This window comes from Bufo bufo, chromosome 4 (genome assembly GCF_905171765.1).
Source record: "Bufo bufo chromosome 4, aBufBuf1.1, whole genome shotgun sequence".
Lineage (NCBI taxonomy): Eukaryota > Metazoa > Chordata > Amphibia > Anura > Bufonidae > Bufo > Bufo bufo.
Window position 1 is genome coordinate 214,421,572 of NC_053392.1, and position 22,843 is coordinate 214,444,414.

Consider the following 22,843-nt stretch of genomic DNA (forward strand, 5'->3'; position numbering starts at 1 on the left):
AAGGAATACACATATAAATCCGGATGAAATACTCAAGCAATACTGATGGTATATTAGCAGAGCCAGAATAATGACGGATTTCAATACTCTCGTGTGAAAGCGGCCATAGGGGCAGAATAAAACAGTGCGCCCAGAAAATATTTTTAGGCCCTTATCAGTTTGTAACTGTGCTGGTATCCATAATCATTTAACAACCTTACGTGTCAAGGTACTGATGTACATTCAGCCTCGGTTACATGACGTGACCCTCTATGGGAATCGGTTTATTCATATGAAAGAATCAATGTCAGCATGAAAGAGAAGAGAAAATGACCTCTAATGCACATGTAACTGTGGCTGAATGGACATCAATAAATCGATACATACATTTTTCATATATATCCCAGAACATTTACACATGCAGTACGGGAGCAAAACATTTATTCTGGGAGTGCCTCTTTAACCCCTTCAGGGCAGTCTATTTTTGAAAATCTGACATGTCACTTTATGTGGTAATAACTTTGGAATGCTTTTACTTATACAAGCCATTCAGAGATAGTTTTTAGTGACACATTGTACTTTATGGTAAAGGTAAATTAGAGTCGATATTTTTACCTTTATTTATTTAAAAAAATCCAAAACTTAGGGAGAATTTCGAAAAATTTGCTATTTTGTAAATTTGAATTTCTCTGCTTATTAACATTCCCCATATGTCTACTTTATATTTGCATCATTTTGTGAATGTCATTTTACTTTTTAGGACGTTAGAAGGTTTAGAATTTTTCTAATTTTTTTAAAAGTTCCAAAATCCATTACGGACTAATTAGTTTTGAAGTCACTTTGTGGGGCTTGCATAGTAGAAACCATTCATAAATGGACCCCATTTTAGAAACTACACCCCTCAGTTATTCGAAACTGATTTTGCAAACAGGAAAATGGAGGCGAAATTTCAAAATTTCACTTGTTTTTTTCAGGTTTTAAATTTAAACAATTTTTTTTCCTGTAAGGCAGAAAGGGTTAACAGCAAAACAACCCTCAATATTTATTACCCTGATTCTGTGGTTTACATAAACACCCCACATGTGGTCGTAAACTGCTCTATGGGCACACAGCAGGGCTCAGAAGGGAAGGAGCATCATATGGGTACCATGTCACAATTCAAGGCACACTAAAGTACCCCTACAGTAGAAATTACCTACGGAATCCATTGAGGGGTGCACTGACAACTTTGACCCCACAGACGTTTCATAGAATTTAGAAACACTTGGCTATGAAAATGATAATTTTTATTTCTTCCAATAAAATGTTGCATAAGCCCTCATTTTTCATTTTCACAAGGGGTAACAGGAGAAAAGGTACCTAAAATTTTATTAAAGGGATTGTCTGAGTTATTTTTTTGTTCTTTGTATGTAACATAGTAACATAGTACATAAGGCCGAAAAAAGACATTTGTCCATCCAGTTTGGCCTGTCATCCTGCAAGTTGATCCAGAGGAAGGCAAAAAAAAGTAGAAGCCAATTTTCCTCACTTTAGGGGAATAAAAAATTCCTTCCTGACTCCAATCAGGCAATCAGAATAACTCCCTGGATCAACGTTTCAAATGTAAGGGCTTTACCATGCACTTACTGCATCTCCAGTTGCTGCTTTGTCAGATTTCACTGAGGGTCACATGACCTGTGATGTCAGCTTCTCTTTCTGCTCTGATGATGTTTGGTGCACAAGCCTGAGAGAGCAGATATGTGTCTGTACACCAAACATCACTGTGTTGGCCACACCCCCTGCACTGCCTTCTGCAGCTGTCTGCTCTCTCCCTGGATTCTTCAGAAAAGATAAACCCCTTCAGGAGCACAGACTCGGGGCTAAAGGCTTTACTGAGTAGATGCAGGCAGTGAGGAGACAAATGCTGGGCACAGGAGCTTACAAACTAGGAGTTATGCAGAGCATTGCACAAGAACAGGTAGGGAGAAGATCTTGTATGTAACAGCAGTGTTATTGTACAGCTGGGACTTGTAGTCCTACACATATAACATGCTGCTCAGTATCCCAGCAGGCACACATGTCACTCTGGGCAGCACTTGTATTCACTCCCTTTGCAGAGCAGGGGGAGGGGCAGAGATTGTTGTTATTGCAGGTAAACAAAGGGCCCAGAGAGAATCCAGGGAAATATCATTATTTTTTTTGCCTAAAACTTACTTAGCTGAGGCTTCGTTCACATCACCGCTCAGGCCTTCCGTTCTCAGAGCAGGAGAACGGAAAGGACGGAGAAGACACATAACTGAGCCAATAGAGCCCTTAGGACCCCATAGACTATAATGGGGTCCATTATGTTTCTGCTCAAAAGATGATTTTGAACTGGAGACAAAAGTCCTGCATGCATAACTTTTGTCTCCGCTCCAAAATCATCTGAGCAGAAACATAACGGACCCCATTATAGTCTATGGGGTCCTTAGGCTCAGTTATGTGCCTTTCCATCCTTCTGCTCCTAAATGGAGCAGGAGAACGGAAAGGCTGTGGTTGTAAATTGCTGTTTGGGCACACAGCAGGTATCAGAGATAAGAAGCGCCATATGTTTTGTGAGGCCAGATTTTGGTTTCCGGGCGCCATGCTGCTATTGGATCAGCTTTGGAGACCAAATTACAGCCAGTTTTCTGACAACCATACATTTTATTTTTCTCTCAACGGAGCTTTATCATTGGTTCTTTTTTGGGATACATACCACTTTTTGTTAATTTTTTATTTAGCCTTTTTTAGAAGAGGGATAAACAAAAAGGTGGCAACTCTGCCATTGCTTTTTGGGTTTTGTTATGACTCTGAATACTGTGTGAGAAAAATGATGTTACCTTTATTCTGCTGGTCAGTACAATTAGGGCTCATGCACATGACCGTATGTATTTTGTAGTCCACAAAAAACACAGATGACTTCCGTGTGCAATTCCATATTTGCGGAACGGGACAGCTGGCCCCTAATAGAACAGTCCTATCCTTGTCCGTAATGCGGACAATAATAGGACATGTTCTATTATTTTGTGGAACGACATATAGAAACGGAATTCACACGGAGTAACTTCAGTTTTTTTTGCGGACCCATTGAAATGAATGGTTCCAAATACAGTCCACAAAATAAACGGAATGGACATGGAAAGAATATATGCTTGTGTGCATGAGCCCTTACAGGGATACCATCTGATAGGGTAGATCATGTGATATTTTTATAGAGCCGGTCATTACAGATGCAGCGATACTGAATATGTGTATTTTTTTATTGTGTATCTCAGATGGAAATGTGAAACAGATGACAAATGTGCATAACAGAAGCAACAAAATCTGTTTTTTTATTTACAGGATCCTGTTTTTTTTCTTCTGCTCTTCTTGATGGATCATAAGAATGGAAAAAGAAACGGTGACGTGAAACCAGCCTAGGCCCCTTTCAGACAAGCGAGTTCCATGCATCATGCGTCAGCCACAGCACTTGTCCTGATGGGTCATAGCAATTATAGCGCTTTATGATGCTATGTAACCCTTAGAGGTCTGGAATGTATTCTATAACACTGACATAATGCTGGCAGTGTAATCTCATACATTCCCAGAAACTGTAATGGTTACATAACATCATAAATCACTATCATGCTATGCGACCCAGTCAGTGCTGGGAGGTGAGGACAGGAGCTGTCTTATACTCACACTGCGAGTCTGGAGCGTACAACTCGCGCATTTGAAAGGGGCCTAAGGCTTAACGGGTATTCCTATCTCAGACAATGGGGTCATATCGCTAGTATACGCCCCTATTGTCTGATAGGTGCACGTTCCAGAGTGGGACCCGCACCCATCTCGTAAACCGAGCAGCAAAGTGAAAGGGGGCGCACTGCAAATCTGCTGCCGCGCCTCCAGTCATTTCTATTGGGCGCTGAAAATAGCCAGCTATTTTCTGTCAGCCCCATTGAAGTGAATGGAAGCGATGGCCGCGCAAGCATGGTGCGCTCCTAACCATTTTCTATGGGGCCAACAGAAATAGCCAAGCCAGAGTGACATTTTGTGTAATAATAGTCTACGGCGTCGCACAAAAATCCAACTTGATGGATTTTTATGCAACTGTCGTGTTGCAGTCAAGACACCATAGACTATTACAAAAAACATTGCGCCTATATTACTAACAGAAACAGATGCAGCCTGCACTCTGATATATCAGCCTCGCGGTGCTCGCGTCCAGGGTCAGCGTCCCATAAATCAATGTGAAGTAAAGGACCGGCACTCGCAGTAAGGTATGGTCTTCATCTTTCTTTATTTCGCCATGTAGAGGACTCGAAACGCATTTGTCCTTCACTTCGCACCTACATTACTGTGACAAATAGTCGCCCGTGTAGCCCTAGCCTAATGGTGCTATCCTAACTAGTTAATGGAGCCCGCCGTGGACCGCGTAGTCATACCCTAATACATCAGGCTGCTCGGCATACACCGAGGGCAGGATTAGGTCACTATGGTCAAACCTACAGTAAAGTCCCATTCACACCACCATACTTTGGCTCCTAATTTTTTGCAGACCCATTCATTTCAATGGGGTCGCAAAAAACACGGACAGAAGATGGAGTGCTGTCCCCATCAGTATGTCCGTTTCTGCTGCCCAGCAAAAAATATAGAACATGTGCTATTCTTGCCCAATTTACGGACATGAATAGGCATTGTTACGGTGGATACGCGCCTTTTGCAGACCACAAGATACGGTCGGATCGTTGTGAATGCACCGTAAAGTTGTGAGGTAACTGGCTGCAGTAGAAAGTGGTAGGGGGGCTCCTCCTGGCATACTACTGAGTAATGGAGCTGCTATTAAGGAGCTATGAGTAACAAAATGGCTTTTTTTTTTTTTTTTTTACCACAGCCAGGCTCCTCGGATAAGTGACACTACTTCTATTTAGGGCTGGGACAGCAGGGGGCTATATTTAGAAAACAACACATGCAGGGGTCTTGATAGGGACAGGCTTCCCGCCTCCGTGGTCCATGTTGGGCAGGACCCCTCCTCCACTCCAGGGCCTCCTATACTCTCCTCATCCGGCTTCACTTGTGCACCCCGCACAGACGCGCCAGTTCCCGCCATTCCAAATAAAGTGTACCTCAGCCACCTGCCCTGCTCTCTTTAACATTGTGCCCATAGCACAGCACTACACTCCACCGTCTCCTCCTCTTCCTCTCCCTTTCCCCCCCCCCAGACTCTCTCCCTCCCTCCTTGGGTGACGCAGAAACTTTCTAGAAATCCTTCCCATCGCCCTTTGCGTTTCCAACATGGAGGACCTGACGGTGGAAGTGCGCGGCTCTAACGAGCTTTCTACAAGGTAACTGGAATGTACAGGCCAGTACCGGAATGGCGGGAGCCGAGTGCGGGCTCTGGTCAGGCACACCGCGGCCTGGGGAAGAGGCGGCGGCTTGCGGGTGCGCGGTGGCTGTGTGCGGGGATGGCGGCCGGAGGAGGCCGCGGCGGCCACCGCTCTGCAGTAGTAGCGGGTGCATTGTCGTGCAGAGGTCGGGGGGCTTCACCATGGGGTGAGAGGGGGAGCTATGGGCCAGGCCCTTTATCCACTGGACACCCGCCAGTCGCGGATTGTGGGCGATCTGCTCGGGCATCAGCTGAGCAGATAACTGGCGGAGCATCATGGGTACCACTGCCTGCTCCTCTCCATTCCACATGAGGCAGAGCCATTTATCGCTTGGATTTGCTCTGGATGATGCTGACGAAGCAGGATGCCCTGCCACACAATGCTTCTGAAGTAATGCCAGTTGTGTGCAGTCCCTGATCTATGCCCATTGATGGGTGTAAGTACTGAGAAGCCGGGCACCGCTTACACCAGTGTTCATATGGTGCAGTTATTGCGCACACATACCCCTGGGTATAGTAGTATTCGTCCTCAGGTTATCTAGGTGTCATTTTCCGGCTCCTCGCCCTTTGTGCGCCCCTAGTCACTTGTGTTAGCTGACTGACGCAGCTTTGCTAGGAAACAATACCTTGTACTGCTCGAGTTCTGTTCCTCGGAGGACAGCGCTCGTGGATTGTGCCGTCATGTGGCGAGAAGGCCGGTGCTTCAGCATTCTAAGACCACGTTCCACGACAGAATGGAAGATCAGCCACTAAAACCAGTTAAGCTGTCCTTTCTGAGAAATGGATGACATCGCCCCCCCGACTTGTATGGGCTGTAAAAACTAGTAAGAAGGGGTTACGTAATTTGACAGCCAGTCAAACTTTTAAAACGGCTGCGTACACACTAGGGCTGTCATTCTTTTTAATTGCCATGTGGCGGTTGTTTTTCCACTGTCCTGTTACAGGGGTTTTCCGAGACTTTATAACTGATGACCTATCCTCCGGAGGCATGCCCGGGACCCCCGCCGATCAGCAGCCGCGGCCTTCTCACAGCTTCTTGTAAGCCACTGACGTTGCGTTCTTCGGTCACACGGCCTAGGCGCAGCTCAGCCCCATAGAAGTGAATGGGGCTAAGCACGATAACCAGTACAACCGCTATATACTGTACGGCGCAGTGCTTGGTGAGCTGCTAGAAGGCTGCCAGTGCCTTCTCAAACATCTGATCGGCGGGGGTCCCAAGTGATCAGTTAAATAACAAAAAATAAATAAAAAGGCTGGTCTTTCTGTCAAGGGTATATGTTTAGATACCCCAAAACTGTATTCAGACGTATGCCGTGACAGGTTCCTACTCTGCTTCACCTGCTTTCAGCTCGTGTAGCCTGCGCTGTTCTGTCTGGTTTAAAAACAAAACAAATAGAAAGCGGAGGACATGATCTGTGTGACACAATCCTACATCCCCTGTGATCAGCACTGCCCCTGATGCAGGACACATACATTCCAGCACTTCTCTACCACAGCAGGTGACCACGTTGGAGAACCAGTGGGGTCACCTGTGGCCCCTGCAGCAGTTCAGGAATGTTACCTACTGACACCAGTCTTGTTTACAAGCCACTAAACAGGTTTGCCAGCATGGTTGTCCTATGGATGGCTCCTTAGGTCTAATGACGTTTGTTACTCCACAATGGGGTACATTAAAGAGGACCTGTCACCTCCTGACATGTGTGTTTTAATAGCTCTGTGTAGTCCCCATGTAGTAACAATTCTGGAGCATCTATTCTTGTATCTCTATATTGTGCCATTCCTTTATTATTTCTACTAGAAGTTATGAATGAATTGCTGGCAGTCTGCAGTAAGGGTACAGAGGGGTGGTAATCAGTTTGGGGGGGGGGGGGGGGGGGGGTGTGTGTGTACCTCCACAGACTCCCTCTATCCAATCAGTGCTGCCATTTTCAGACTGTGCAGGTGCACACCCCCAACTGGTTACCACATATCTGTACCCTTGCTGAAGACTGCTAGCAATTCATTCATAACTTCTAGTAGAAATAATAAAGCAATGCCACAACATAGAGCCATAAGAATGGATGCTCCAGAATCGTTATTACGGGGGAATGCATGGAGCTATTAAAGCAGATGTGTCAGGAGCGGTGACAGGTCCTCTTTAACGGGATTCTGTCACCTCGTTTTAGCTTATAGAGCTGCAGACATGCACGGCTAGATCGCCGCTAGCATGTCCCCAATATACCTGTCCCATAAAGCTGTGTCCTTTTATTGTGTTTAAAAAATGATTTTATAGATATGTAAAGGACCCTGGTAAGGTGCCCAAGGGGCTGTACTAACCTTCTTGGAGCACAGCCACGCCTGCCTGTGAAGGAGCCCAGCGCCGTCTGCGTCCTCCGAATTTCCTCCTTGCTCACAGTTAGATTGCCGTAATCTCGCGATTCGCAGTTCCTTTCCTGAGGCTGATGCCAGCCCAGGGAAGGAACACTATACCGGCACTGCGCATGCGCAGGATCGCGCATCGCGAGATTACGGCAATGTAACTGTGAGCAAGGAGGAGATTCGGAGGACGCAGACGGTGCTGGGCTCCTTCACAGGGGGGTGTGGCTGGGCGTCAAGAAGCTTAGTGCAGCCCCTTGGGCACCCTACCAGGGTCATTTTACATATCTATAAAATATTTTTTAAACACAATAAAAGGACACAGCTTTATGGGACATGTCCGCAGCTCTATAGGGTAAAAAAGAGGTGACAGAATCCCTTTACGTTGGAACCGACACATTTATTTATATATTTTTTTTGTCCACTTTTCATAGAAACCTAGTAGAAGGCAGCAGAGAAAGAACCACGTGGTCCATCTAGTCTGCTCTTGATTACTTAGGATAGATACGTGTAATATAGCTTAGAGCTGCATTAACATGTCTGCAGGCTTTAGTGTTTAAATCTCCCAGCATTCTTTGCTGTGATTTTAAATTCCAGAAAGGGTCATTACACCAAGGGTTTTCCCGGGACCCCTGCTGATCAGCTGTTGATTAAGGCAGTAGTTTCGCGCCCTTCTCTTAGCTTTTCGTACACCAGTGACGACGTGTTCATCAGTCACGTGGCCTAGGCTCAGCTCTATAGAAGTGAATGGGGCTGAGCTGCAATACCAAGCATGGCCGCTATACAATGTGTGGCGCTGTGCTTGGTAAGATGAGAAGGCCGTGGTGTTACTGTGAGCGCCAGTGCCTTCTCAAACATCTGACCTGCGGGGGTCCTGGGTGTTGGACCCCACCAATCAGATAATGATGACCCATACAGAGCATAGGTCATCAGTTACAAAATGTTAAAAAACCCTTTGAGTAAACTTAAGGAGAATCAACCATGCATTTTGCTGCAGAATCTTTGTGCTCGCCGTTCACTTTGGGGGCCCTGCTCTGGACATGGGTGCTACCTGACATTGATGGCATATCTTAGCGATACGTTATCAGTTTTGAGGTGATCCAACCCCTTTAAGGGACAAGTTCCTTCTTGATTCGGCTTAAAAATCAACTCAGAAAAAGCGACCGTACGAACGGCAGGGCAGATTCCCTTTGGTAACAATGACATGCTGAATGTTCCGCAATCCACTTGGAATTTAAGCCGTGTAAGCGATGCACTTATACAGGACTTTTAGCGCTCCTCACGTTGGAGGGACTAGGTACGGATACATAGTTGTCTGTGGAGCGTGTCGTATAGTTCGCTTGGTTATGGCGATCTGTACGCATTTTTTTTTTTCCACGCATGCAGCATATGTGGCACAAAATCTCCAGTAGCGGCGTCAGCTGTCTTTTCTTATACAGAGGGGCGGTAACACATACTGTTGGGGAACACTATTCTATTCCTAAGGAGACCACTATTCTATTCCTAAGGAGACAAGTCCTCCTGAATATTCCCTGTAGTATAGGCATACAGCGGCGTCCGGCAGTCATTGCCTCCCATTAGAAGAATGCGTCCATGCGGTTCACTTGTGAACAGACCGTTACGTTGATGGACTGCACCAACGCAATCATCAGTTAATTTTGCACAGATTTGAAACTGTACAATAATGTGGAAGGCGTCACTGCTTCCATGTAACAAGACAGACCCCAAGTAAGCTGCCGGGGAGGTGAAAGCTTCAGCGCTGGGTATTTCAGCTGTCCCTGTCACTCTCCCGTCCTGAGGCACATTGTCAGCTATTTGAAACGCGTTGGCCTTTCTATTTATAAGTCGGTTTCCCTCCGTGAGGGGTTTTACATCAATAGAAGTATTTGCACGTTTCTGCAAATATTTTCCCAGTTATTCATCCACTTTGGCCACCACCTTTAATATACTCCACTGAGCATAGAGCGTTGGTCCACCATTCAGACACCCCCTTTAATAGCCAAAGGAGAACGCTGCGGCAAACAATTACCCTAATGTACAATCGGCTTATGGGCCTGTATATGTGTTCATATGAAGACCTGTTTGGGCCATGTGTATTTAATCAAAAGATTTCTTCTGCACGTTCCTTTACAGCAAGCACATCCTCCTGGCGTGCGTTCAGCCCATAGTGACAGCCTGTTTGGTTTGGTGTCTTGGTGACCAAGCAACTATTTTTCACAAGAAGGCAACAGCACTCCTGTGGGCGCCGCGGCCTTCTCTCTGCTTTCCAGGCCAGTGACTCACATGGCCTAGGAGCAGCTCAGCCCCATTCACGTGAAATAGGGCAGAGCTGTAGTACCAAGCACAGCCGCTATACAATGTATGGCGACATGCTTGGTGAGCAGGGAGAAGGCCGTGACGCGCACAGGACTCCCGCTGATCTGATATTGATCACCTGTTAAGTATGAAAATCCTGGGAAATCTTTTAATTTCACTATTAGTTTCACAAGGACTTTAACTTGTGATCCTGTGATGGTATTCCTGGGGTGCCGATGGCAACCAGACAAGAACGGCTCTGGTAGCTAATGGGGGCCTCACACCGTGACACCTGGTGTTGATCCCGTGTCTCCGCATGTTCTGCGTGATGGCAGTAGGCACACCTCCAGCCCTCTGGAGAAATCTGATGTGGCAAACTGTAGTGTTCAGTGATGAAAGCAGGTTATTCCTTGGTCTTAAAGATGGCTGCATCAGAATTTACATGGAGATGACGCCTGCCTACACACTGCCCACTCTTCTCAACATGCTCTTGAGAGTATCCAGCAGCTCCCCTGATCAGCCGGATTGGGATGGGGTGATGGATCTCCCATCCTATTACCACCTTGGCTGAAAAATCTTGAAATGACGTACCACGGGAGGATTTCCAGCATCTGTACGACTGTTACTGTGCCAGATTAGCAGCATGGGGAGAATGCACCCAGCATTAGGCTACATTCACACGCCAGCAAGTGTTTTGCGGTCCACAAATTGCGGATCCGCAAAACACTGACACCGGCGGACCGCACATGCCAGGCACTGGCGGTCTGCGGACAAGAATAGGACATGTTCTATTTTTTTTTGTGGAATGGAAGTGCAGATGCGGACAGCACTTTTCCGTCCCCATTGAAAATGAATAGGTCCGCACCTATTCCGCAAAATTGAGGAACGGATGCGGACCCATTTATGCGAACATGTGAATGGACCCTTAACCCCTTAGGGCGTACCGGTACGTCCTAACTTTAAATCGCGAAATCATTCAGCGGGCATCCTGTCACAAGGCCTGTGGTTTGCGGCTTTTGCCTTATCCGGCGGGCGGTGGTGCCATCGGGTCCCCATGCGGCTGTAGGGGGTACCCGATGGCATGGAAGGCAGCGCGATGCCTTCCTTAGGCATCTGCGCTGCCTTCCGGTGACTAGCCTGTGAGATCCAGCCCCCTGGATCGGAAGCTGTATGAGTAATACACACAGTATTACTCATACTGCCAATGCATTCCAATACAGAAGTATTGGCATGCATTGTAAAAGGGATTAGATCCCCAAAAGTTGAAGTCCCAAAGTGGGACAAAAAAATAAAGTAAAAAAAAAAGTTGAAAAAATAAAGTTCTCCCCCCAAAAAATTAAGTTTCAAGTAAAAAATAAACAAAAACGTAATTTTCCCCAAATAAAGTAAAAAAAAATTGGTAAAAAATAGGAAAAAAAAAAAAAAGTATACATATTAGGTATCGCTGCGTCCGTATCGACCGGCTCTATAAAAATATCACATGACTTAACCCCTCAGATAAACACCGTAAAAAATAAACAATTTTTTGTCACCTTACATCACAAAAAGTGTAATAGCAAGCGATCAAAATGTCACACACGCACCCCAAAATAGTGCCAATAAAAGTCATCTCATCCCGTAAAAAATCATACCCTACCCAAGGTAATCGCCCCAAAAATTATGTCTCTCAGACTATGGAAACACTAAAACATGATTTTTTTTTTTTTTTTTGTTCAAAAAAGAAATCATTGTGTAAAACTTACATAAATAAAAAAAGTATACATATTAGGTATCGCCGCATCAGTGACAACCTGCTCTATAAAAATATCACATGATCTAACCTGTCAGATGAATGTTTGTAAATAACAAAAAATAAAAACGGTGCCAAAAGCTATTTCTTGTTATCTTGCCTCACAAAAAGTGTAATATAGAGCAACCAAAAATCATATGTACCCTAAACTAGTACCAGCAAAACTGCCACCCGATCCCATAGTTTCTAAAATGGGGTCACTTTTTTGGAGTTTCTACTCTAGGGGTGCATCAGGGGGGCTTCAAATGGGACATGGTGTCAAAAAAACAGTCCAGCAAAATCTGCCTTCCAAAAACCGTATGGCATCACTTTCTTTCAGCGGTTTACGACCACATATGGGGTGTTTCTGTAAACTACAGAACTAGGGCCATAAATATTGAGTTTGGTTTGGCTGTTAACCCTTGCTTTGTAAAAGTAAAAAAAATATTAAAATGGAAAATCTGCCAAAAAAGTGAAATTTTGAAATTGTATCTCCTATTTTCCATTAATTCTTGTGGAACACCTAAAGGCTTAACGACGTTTGTAAAATCAGTTTTGAATACCTTGAGGGGTGTAGTTTATAGAATGGGGTCATTTTTGGGTGGTTTCTATTATGTAGGCCTCACAAAGTGACTTCAGACCTGAACTGGTCCCTAAAAATTGGGTTTTTGAAAATTTCAGAAAAATTTCAATATTTGCTTCTAAACTTCTGAGCCTTGTAACAACATCCCCAAAAAATAAAATGACATTCCCAAAATGATCCAAACATGAAGTAGACATATGGGGAATAGTAAAGCAATAACTATTTTTGGAGGTATTACTATGTATTATAGAAGTAGAGAAATTGAAACTTGAAAATTTGCAATTTTAAATTTTTTTTTGGTAAATTTGGTATTTTTTATAAATAAAAATGAATTTTTTGGACTTCATTTTACCAGTGTCATGAAGTACAATATGTGACGAAAAAACATTCTCAGAATGGCCTGGATAAGTCTAAGCGTTTTAAAGTTATCAGCACTTAAAGTGACACTGGTCAGATTTGCAAAAAATGGCCAAGTCCTTAAAGGGACACTGACAGGCCAAAACAGCATATATAGTTAGATATATCTCATTACAGGTCTTATACAGTCTTTTAAAAGCATATAAGTATCCCCCCTGTCCACCTTATAAAGAGCGAAATATAAAGTTTTATAACCTGCTTCTCCTGTCAGCAATCTGCCCAAGGGGCGGCGTTTCATGTGAAAATGCGCCCAGCCAGCCTTCCCTCCCAACTGCCGTTCTTAAGCCCCGCCCAGCTCTTCATTATTCACTTCGCTGGGCGGCGGCTAGAACTCTCCCCAGTCCCGATCCTGCGCAATTCAATCCTCCGGGCATCGTTCATGCCCAATCTTCTGCGCCGTGCCGTTAGATCGCGCCTGCGTACACACACCAGCCTGCGCCTTGAAGACGCAGGCTGGTGTGTGTACGCAGGCGCGATCTAACGGCACGGTGGGGCGCAGGCGCAGAAGATTGGGCATGAACGATGCCCGGAGGATTGAATTGCGCAGGCGCAGGATCGGGACTGGGGAGAGTTCTAGCCGCCGCCCAGCGAAGTGAATAATGAAGAGCTGGGCGGGGCTTAAGAACGGCAGTTGGGAAGGCTGGCTGGGCGCATTTTCACATGAAACGCCGCCCCTAGGGCAGATTGCTGACAGGAGAAGCAGTTTATAAAACTTTATATTTCGCTCTTTATAAGGTGGACAGGGGGGATACTTATATGCTTTTAAAAGACTGTATAAGACCTGTAATGAGATATATCTAACTATATATGCTGTTTTGGCCTGTCAGTGTCCCTTTAAGGTGAAATAGGGCTGAGTCCTTAAGGGGTTAAAGAAGCACTCCAGTTTTTTTTAAAATTTTATTTTGCATATATTACTAACTCGCCGCCAGTAGTTTTCTGCGAGGTTGCAATGCGTGATGTGAACGCATGGCACCCGCACTGAATCCTGACCCATTAATTTCAATGGGTCTGTGTACATGAGCGTTTTTTCCCTTTAACCCCCCCCCCCCCCCCCCGACAGTGCCACACACACACAGAGAGAGAGAGAGGACAGTAAACCTACAGATTAAAAAAGTTGGAGCCTCTCTACCCCTTCAGTGGTTTCCTGTCCCTGGAGTAGGAGACCTACATTTTTTTTTCCAGGTACTTACTGCCGGGGTCCATCATGCTGCGGTTGCAGGCTGACGGGACCTAGGATCCAAGGGGCTCCTCTGCATCTTGCGGCAGGCGCGTGAGCATCTTTCTGAAAGAAGTATTGCCACGCTGTATCAGGAGGTTGCTCCCGTGAACTGAGCAGCAGGTGCTTGGGCATCTTCCTGGGTGAAGCATTGCCACGCTGGATCAAGAAGTGGCTCCCAGTAGCTGGACAGCATGTGCGTGGGCATCCTTTGATCAGGTAATGCCACGCTGCTTCAGAATAGACGAGTGGCTACGGAATAGCGCTGCTACTTCCGGTAGCCGTCGGAGTGTTGACTCACTTCTGGAAGTACGTGCGGACATATGTCCGGCCCGCGATATTCAAACTGAGGTGTTTTACCGCCGGGAGGCTGAAGCTGTGACAAGCGGCTTACCGTGACTGAGGAGCCACTCATTGTGTTTGAAGCAGCTGTTACAGGTTTCCAGGTTTGGAGGCAGGATGTTGTGTGTCTGTCTCTCTTCTCCCTGGTCAGGATGCGGAAGCAGAGTATCTTGGAGGTTAATGATGGTCTGAGTAATGTCATGTTTTAACCTTAAAGCAGGCTTTCCTTTGCTGTTACCAGCTATGATGGAGGAAGAAAAAAACACAAGAATCTGCAGAGAGATGGTAGCACCCAATTCTTTTTCTGGGTCAGTCATATGGCTGCGACATTGTTTCCTTACTTTGTTCCTTTTGTATTGTTTTTATTTTTAGTCAAAACCTAAGAAAATGCTGACTAAAAGAAAAAACAAGGAATGTGCTTTATGCGAAACAGCTCTTTCGTCCTCTTATGACAAAGTTATGTCAACACTATTGATAAGACTATTTCGGACGAATCCCCATCCCTCTTAGAGAATATTAAAACACTAATTAGGATGGAGGTAAAAATACGTTTAAAACCGGTAAGAAGCTTAAAGTGACGGAAAGAGGCAACGTGTCTCAAGACCATTCTTCTGACAAGTGCTTCCACTTGGATACCCTTTCTTCAGAATCTTCCTCAGAGAAAGAATTGGTAGAAAGAACCTTTTTCCTTCTGAAGATACGGATAGACTCTTAAGTTAGTAGATCCATTATGAACATTGAAGATGTTAAGGAAGATAAGTCAGTAGCAGACTCTGTTCTTTCCTTAATTACAAAGAATGGAAGAACTATGTAGAAAGGTTTTTATTTCCAAAACCTTTAAACGTAAATACCACTTTGAGGAAGAGGCTTCATCTTCTTGGGGCAAGGCTCCCAAAATAGACGTTGCCATTTCTAAAGTTTCTAAAAGATCCTCACTACCCTTTGAGGACATGGGTGTTCTTAGGGACCCTTTGGATAAGAAGGCTGAATCCTTCCTGAAGGGGGCTTGGGAAGCATCCTTATCCTTATTTCATCCCAACATTGCGGCCACAGTGGCGGCTAGAACTTTAACTTTCTGGCTGCAGCAATTACAGGTTCAATTAAAAGAAAGATGTCCTAGGGAACAAATTTTATCTGCCCTACCCACATTACAGAAGGTAGTTAACTTTTTAGCTGATGACTCAGTGGATGCAGTTAGGCTTGGCGCTCAGACTGCATCTCTTACTAACTACTCGTAGAGCTGTTTGGCTTAAAGGGAACCTGTCACCGGGATTTTGGGTATAGAGCTGAGGACATGGGTTGCTAGATGGCCACTAGCACATTCGCAATACCCAGTCCCCATAGCTCTGTGTGCTTTTATTGTGTAAAAAAAACAAAACGATTTGATACATATGCAAATTAACATAAGTCATATCTTATTTGTGTGACCGGAGAAGTCATATTTTCAAGCTCTGACTCATCTCAGGTTAATTTGCATATGTATGAAGTTTCTCAGAGTGGCAGTTTTTATGGAAGGCCAGCTACAGCACCAATTTCAGGCATTACCCTTTGGCCTGTCTATGGCCTCAAGGGTCTTTACCAAAGTGGTAGCGGAAATGGTTTCATTCATAAGACTAAAGAACGTGATGTTAGTGCCATATCTGGACGACTTTTTAATAATCGCAAAATCCCATCGCAGTTGTAGGGAAGCAGTTCAGGTGGTAATGAACACCTTTCAGCAATTGGGTTGGATAATCAACGACAAAAAATCCAAACCAAAGCCGGAAAAGTGTCAGGTTTCTAGGTCTAATTCTAGATTCCAGATCTGAGGGTGTATTTACTGTAGTAAAAAATGAACAGAATTTCCACTCTGTGGAACTGTGACTCTGGGGAGCTCATGTCCAGGGTCACAGTTTTCACTGACCCAAAGGCACTTTTTCCTCAAACAGAAAAGAGCTTTTGGCGGTGAAGATTAGCTGTAGAAGCTTCCCAATCCCTAATAGGTTCGGGCTATGTCGGAGTCCTATCAGGCAATTAGACTACAGTAGCCTGTATAAATCACCAGGGGGGGGAACAAAGTCAGTTACCCTCAGGTGGGAGGCGAATCGGTTGTTGAAATAACTAGAGGGGCAGGTCTGTCACATTTCAGCCCTACATATAAAAGGAAAAGAAAATATTCAAGCAGACTTCCTCAGCAGGTATCCTTTAAAACAGGGAGAATAGTCCTTAAACAATTTGATCTTCTCCATGATCACAAAGTTATGGGGCATGCCAGTGATGGACCTGTTCGCCTCACGTAAGAACAAAAAAGTGGATCTTTTATTTTCCTTGGATCCAAGGGAATTCCCTTATGGGCTGGATGCTCTTCTCCTGAAATGGGACTTCACACTATCCTATGCCTACCCGCCTTTCCAGTTACTTCCATTAGTTTTGAAGAAAATCAGAAAGGGCAGGGCTACGTTCGGGCCGAAGAGAGCATGGTTCACTCCTCTCATGATAATGTCACAATCGGATCCTTTGATACTTCCGGAGTTTCCCGATCTGCTGTCCCAGGGTCCGGTTTTCCATGCAGCAGTAAAAGGTCTGCATTTAACAGCATGGAATTTGAAAGGGGTCTATTAGTTAAAGGGGTTTTCACAGGAACTGTCTGCTACACTTAAGAGTAGAAAACCAGTGACGATCTCGATCTATGCCAGGACATGAAGGAAATTTATAGTATTTTGTAAAATCAATACTGATCTCCCTGATTCGGTTCCTATATTTTGGACTTTCTTCAAAAAGGGCTGACTTTGGGGTTAGCTAAAAATTATAGGTGCAGGTTTCTGCCCTTTAGGTACTTTTTTAAGAAAATTTTGCCTCTAATCCATGGGTAATTAAATTCTTTAGAGCAGTAGATAGGATGGCCCCAGTTTCTTCCCCGAAAGTTCCCTCATGGGATCTGAATATAGTCCTAGAGGTACTGACGCAGCCTCCTTTTGAGCCCCTTGAATCATCCAATATCAAACATCTTGCATATAAAATGATTTTACTAGTAGCACTTACCAAAGCCAGGAGAGTAAGCGAGTTGCATGCTATTTCTAAAAATCCTCCCTTCACTACTGTTCTAGAGGATAGTCATTATACAACCTGACCTGGCCTTCATATCTAAAGTTTCCTCAAAATTTCACAGATTACAGGAAATTGTACTTATCCTAAAACCCTAAAAGAATTATTTCATACATTGGATGTGAGATGATGTTTGTTACATTACCTCAGATCCACGGAGGGGTGGCAAAGTCTTCAGCCTTTTGTCCTCTTCTTTGGGCTAAATAAGGGTAAGAAGGCTACCAAAGGTTACCTTGTCTAGATGGATTAGACTTGGTATACGTATCTCAGGCTTAGGGCTCGTTCACACAAGGGTTATTTGTGTTTCGTATAAGGGCAGTTTTCTGCGTTCCGTATACGGAACCATTCATTTCAATGGGTCCGCAAAAGATGCGGACAGCACTCTGTGTGCTGTCCACATCCGTTGCTCCATTCCATGGCCCTGCAAAAATGAAGTCCTGTCCTATTGTCCGTTTGGCGGACAAGAATAGGCATTTCTAGAATAGGCCTCTTGTTGCGTTCCGCAAATTGCGGAAAGCACATGGGCACCATCCATGTTTTGCGGACCGCAAAAAAACGGCACAGTCGTGTGAACGAGCCCTTACTTGGAGGCTGGTCTTTCTCCTCCAATCTCTGTGAAGGCTCATTCCACTCGTTCTATATATACCACTTGGGCAGAAAGATCTGGTGCAACTATTGAACAAATCTGTAGAGTCGTCACATGGTCATCTCCCTGTACCTTTTTTCCCAGTACTATCATTTGGACCTCAACTCTTCCTCTGATCTGTCTTTTGGTAGAAAGGTCTTACAAGTGGTGGTCCCTCCCTAAGGAAAGATGTTCTTCTCTGTTATTCTCTGTGTGGTGCTGTCCTGGGAGAAGGAAAAAATGATAATTACACTTACCGGTAATCAGCTTTTCCAGACCCCATGATTAGCAACTGAACACAATCAGACAAAACTGACTGAACTTGCAAAAGTTTCCCTAAACGCACCCTGAGCCAATCCGTATCGTTCGTGCGAAAGAGGCCTTAAGCCTCTTTCACACAAGCGATGCAGAATGTGTGTTGGAATCTGTTCAGGGGAAAAAATTAGGTTTTTTTCCTGACCGCTCTGTTTCCTCCCCATTGTCCATCTCCTTATGTATTTTTCTGTATTCTGTTAAAGATGTCTACCCTATCTAAAGCACCAGGTCAGGGTATACAGTGATTAGCCTCAGTTTATAAACCTTGTGAATCACAGTGCCTGACTATCTCATCAGTGTGTGCTGACTATCCAGTGTAGTTCTATGAGATGTATCTTCACACTGGTCTGCATGTAAGAGCTGAGAGGGCAGATGGGCTGAAGCTGGATAACATGGATACCCTGTAGTGTGAGAGGACAGCAGCTGTGTCGTTAATCTGACGTGGCTGCCCTCAGAGGACCTAGCAGTGCAAAGGTACCCCCCCCCCCGTCTCTGCAAAGCCAGGCATGATGGGAAATGTAGGATTAATTAGGAAAACCATATCTGAGGAATCAAGATGGCCAACAACCCACAAATTACACATCAAATAAAACTGGTATACACAAGAGCCTCTAATTCTTTAATAATGACCTATCCTGCTCGATACAGGCAAAGAAAAATAAAATTGCCCCACTGTAGAACCCAAAATAAAGGATGCATTGTCTTGGTTGTGTGATCGTTGACCAAGCACCACTAATAGGTTATACTTTGTTAATCTTCGCTCTCTTGCAATTCCAAGAGTACTTTTTCGCCTTCTAGTAGTATAATTAACCCCCTAAAATCAGTACATCTGTGGCCGTTTCCTTTCAGTTGGTGTGGACTAAGTGCACATCTGTGGCCAAATTCTACTAAAGGAAACAAATGCCAAAACTGCTTAATCTGGCATATGTCAAACACCACTGCACGCAGCGATCTCCCTATAATTGGGTTTGTTGGGTACACTGCATGACTACCGGCATTTTTATTTATTTTTATTGCCAGTGTATGAGATGGAGGCTCCTGGTAAGCCTAGCCTAACATTCAATTATCAACCACGAGCCATACTTGGTGAGAGCTGCGTTTACATGCTGCAATCTTCTCCTCTATGGGGACGAGAGCTTGTTCCTAGAAAGATTCAGTGGTTCAGATTTGTGCAAAAAATGGGATACGTGTTTTGCACTGCATTTATCAAGCATTTTAGACACACTTTTTTTAAAGCTTTTTACGGCTCATGACAAAAGGTGTGAAAGTGGCATGGTTTAAAAGGAAATGGGATGTAGCTTAAATGTGTCTCTGTATGCCTAGAATATAAGATAATCTATAGGTAGCGTAAACTAAAGGGTGCTTTACATTGCGGAATGGTCAGGCATATTATTGCAAACGATCTGCCAGTGTAAAGGTGCTGCTCAGTTGAGCAGTGTGAAGGGGCATTTGGACTAGATAGTCTAAAGATGTGACCCTTTTATCACTGTGGACTAAAGCCCCTTTACACGGGACAGAGCAGCAGAAGATTGTCAGGAGGGAAGCGTTTCTTCCCAACAATCGCCTGCTTGTCAGTGAGGGAGACCGCTACTATTACATGCAGCGATCGCCTCCACAGTATGGTGAAAAGTAACCGCTAATGACTAGGGATGAGCGAATTGACTTCGGATGAAACATCCAAAGTCAATTTGCATAAAACCCGAACTTTGATTCAGTTTCAAGGTACCACTTGGAACCGAAACAAAGTTTGGTAAAAGGTTTTTAACAGAAACTAAATTAAATTTCTGAAGTTATTACCAGAAGTCCCATGAGACTTCGCGAAGTAATAACTTTGGCTCATAGGAGCCAACACATTCTAATACTGTACGGAGTGCTTGCTCCGTACAGTATTCTAGCAAAGCTTTGTGAGCGACTTCGGATGTTTCATCCGAAGTCTATTTGCTCATCCCTACTCCGAATACATACTAGTGTATTATTTCGCTGCCCACTCTGAATACATACTAGTGAGCGCTTCCATAATGGAAGCGCTCACTAGTATTCGTTTTATAAGACGCATTGACATTTCCTCCCCACTTTTGGGTACGTCTTATAAAGCATCACATATTGTACTTCATGACAGTGGTAAAATGGAGTCAAAAAATTTCATATTTATAAAAAAAAATAATAATAATCTCAGAATGACCTGGATAAGTAAAGGCATTTTAAAGTTATTACCACATAAAGTGATGCATGTCGCATTTGCAAAAAAATAGCCTGGGCAGGAATGTGAAAACTGGCCTGGGGTTGAAAGGCTTAAAGGGATTCTGTCACCAGTTTCACCCCTGTCAGCTAAACATATGCTGATGTTCAGGGCCTCATCAGGATTCCTAATGTGGGCTTCTAAATGTGATCCGTAGTCTTGTTTTGCTAAAAAACAGGTTTTACTAACCTGTCACTCAAAGAAATAAGGTGCCCAAGGGGATGTCAGGGGATGTCAAGGGATGCAAGGTGCCCGCCGCACCCACCGACGTTCGTGTCCAGCGCCGCCTTTCCAGACTTCTGCACCGCCTCCTAATCCTCGGTGCCGCCTCTCGCTCTCTCTCCATCCCCCCTCCTCCTGCTTTAAGATCTCGCGCGTGCGCACAGGGCTCTGCCTGATGCGCCCGTGCAGATTTCTCGATTTGGCTTCTTGAAGCGAAGTGCGCATGCGCCGGCACTTCGCTCAACCCAGGTATGACTTGCACTCTGGCGCCAGCCTCTCAGAGCCCTGTGCACACGTGCGATATCTTACAGCAGGAGGAGGGGGGAGGGAGAGCGAGAGGTGGCACAGAGGATTAGGAGGCGGTGCAGAAGTCTGGAAAGGCGGCGCTGGGCACGAACGGCGGTGGGTGCGGCGGGCACCTTGCATCCCTTGACATCCCCTTGGGCACCTTATTTCTTTGAGTGACAGGTTAGTAAAACCAGGTTTTTTTTTTTTTTTTTTGCAAAATAAGGCTACGGATCACATTTAGAAGCCCACATTAGGAATCCTGATGAGGCCCTGAACATCAGCATATGTTTAGCTGACGGGTGAAACCTGGTGACAGAATCCCTTTAACCACTTCCCATCTGGGCCCTTTGCCCCCTTCCTGACCAGGCCAAATTTTGCAAAACTGACATATCTCACTTTATGTGGTAATAACTTTGGAACGCCTTTATTTATCCAAGTCATTCAGAGATTGTTTTCTCGTGACACATTGTACTTCATTATAGTCATAAATTTGAGTCAAAATATTTCACCTTTATTTATGAAAAAATCCCAAATTTGCCCAAAAATTTGAAAAATTCTCAATTTTCTAAATTTCAATTTCTCTGCTTTTAAAACAGAAAGTGATACCTCATAAAATATTTATTATTTAACATTCCCCATATGTCTACTTTATGTTGGCATCATTTTGGAAATGTCATTTTATTTTTTTAGGATGTTAGAAGGCTTAGAAGTTTAGAAGCAATTCTTCAAATTTTTAAGAAAATTGCCAAAACCCACTTTATAAGGACCAGTTCAGGTCTGAAGTCACTTTGTGGGGCCTACATAGTGGATACCCCCATAAATGACCCCATTGTAGAAACTACACCCCTCAAGGTATTCAAAAACCGATTTTACAACTTTGTTAACCCTTTAGGCGTTCCACAAGAATTAAAGGAAAATGGAGATCAAATTTTTAAATTTCACTTTTTTGGCAGATTTTCCATTTTAATCAATTTTTTTCTCTAACACATCGATGGTTAACAGCCAAACAAAACTCAATATTTATTACCCAGATTCTGCGGTTTACAGAAACACCCCACATGTGGTCGTAAACTGCTGTATGGGCACACGGCAGGGCACAGAAGATAAGGAACTCCACATGGTTTTTAGATGCCATGTCCCATTTGAAGCCCCCTGATGCACCCTTACAGTAGAAACTCCCAAGAAGTGACCCCATTTTGGAAACTAGGGGATAAGGTGCCAGTTTTATTAGTACTATTTTTGGGTACATATTATTTTTTGATCATTCATTATAACACTTTATGGGGCAAGGTGACCAAAAAATTGGTTGTTTTAGCACAGTTTCTATTTATTTATTTTTACAGCGTTCACCTGAGGGGTTCAGTCAAGTGACATTTTTATAGAGCAGATTGTTACGGACGTGGCGATACCTAATATGTATACTTTTTCTCATTTATTAAAGTTTTACACAATAATAGCATTTTTGAAACCAAAAAATTATGTTTTAATGTGTCCATGTTCTGAGAGCTATAGTTTTTTTTATTCTTTGAGAGATTTTCTTATGTAGGGGCTCATTTTTTGCGGGATGAGGTGACGGTTTTATTGGTATTATTTTGTGGGACATAAGCGTTTTTGATCACTTGGTGTTGCACCTTTTGTGATGCAAGGTGACAAAAATTGCTTGTTTTGACTTTTTTTTTTTTTTTTTTACGGTGTTCACCCGAGGGGTTAGGTCATGTGATATTTTTATAGAGCTGGTTTTTACGGACGC

The 22,843-nt window shown here is 44.2% G+C and overlaps 1 protein-coding gene across 3 annotated transcripts in view; it reads left to right on the top strand.

Annotated features, from left to right (window-relative positions):
- Window positions 1-5,168: 5,168 nt before the first annotated feature.
- Window positions 5,169-22,843, top strand: part of FXR1 (FMR1 autosomal homolog 1) — a 78,266-nt gene continuing 60,591 nt past the window's right edge. For 2 of the 3 annotated variants that reach the window (XM_040428276.1, XM_040428277.1), the window contains exon 1: window positions 5,170-5,303. The gene's annotated coding sequence lies outside the window, so the exon portion shown is untranslated. Of the gene's footprint in view, window positions 5,304-22,843 lie in introns of all 3 variants that reach the window. The other variant, XM_040428275.1, reaches the window with a different exon arrangement.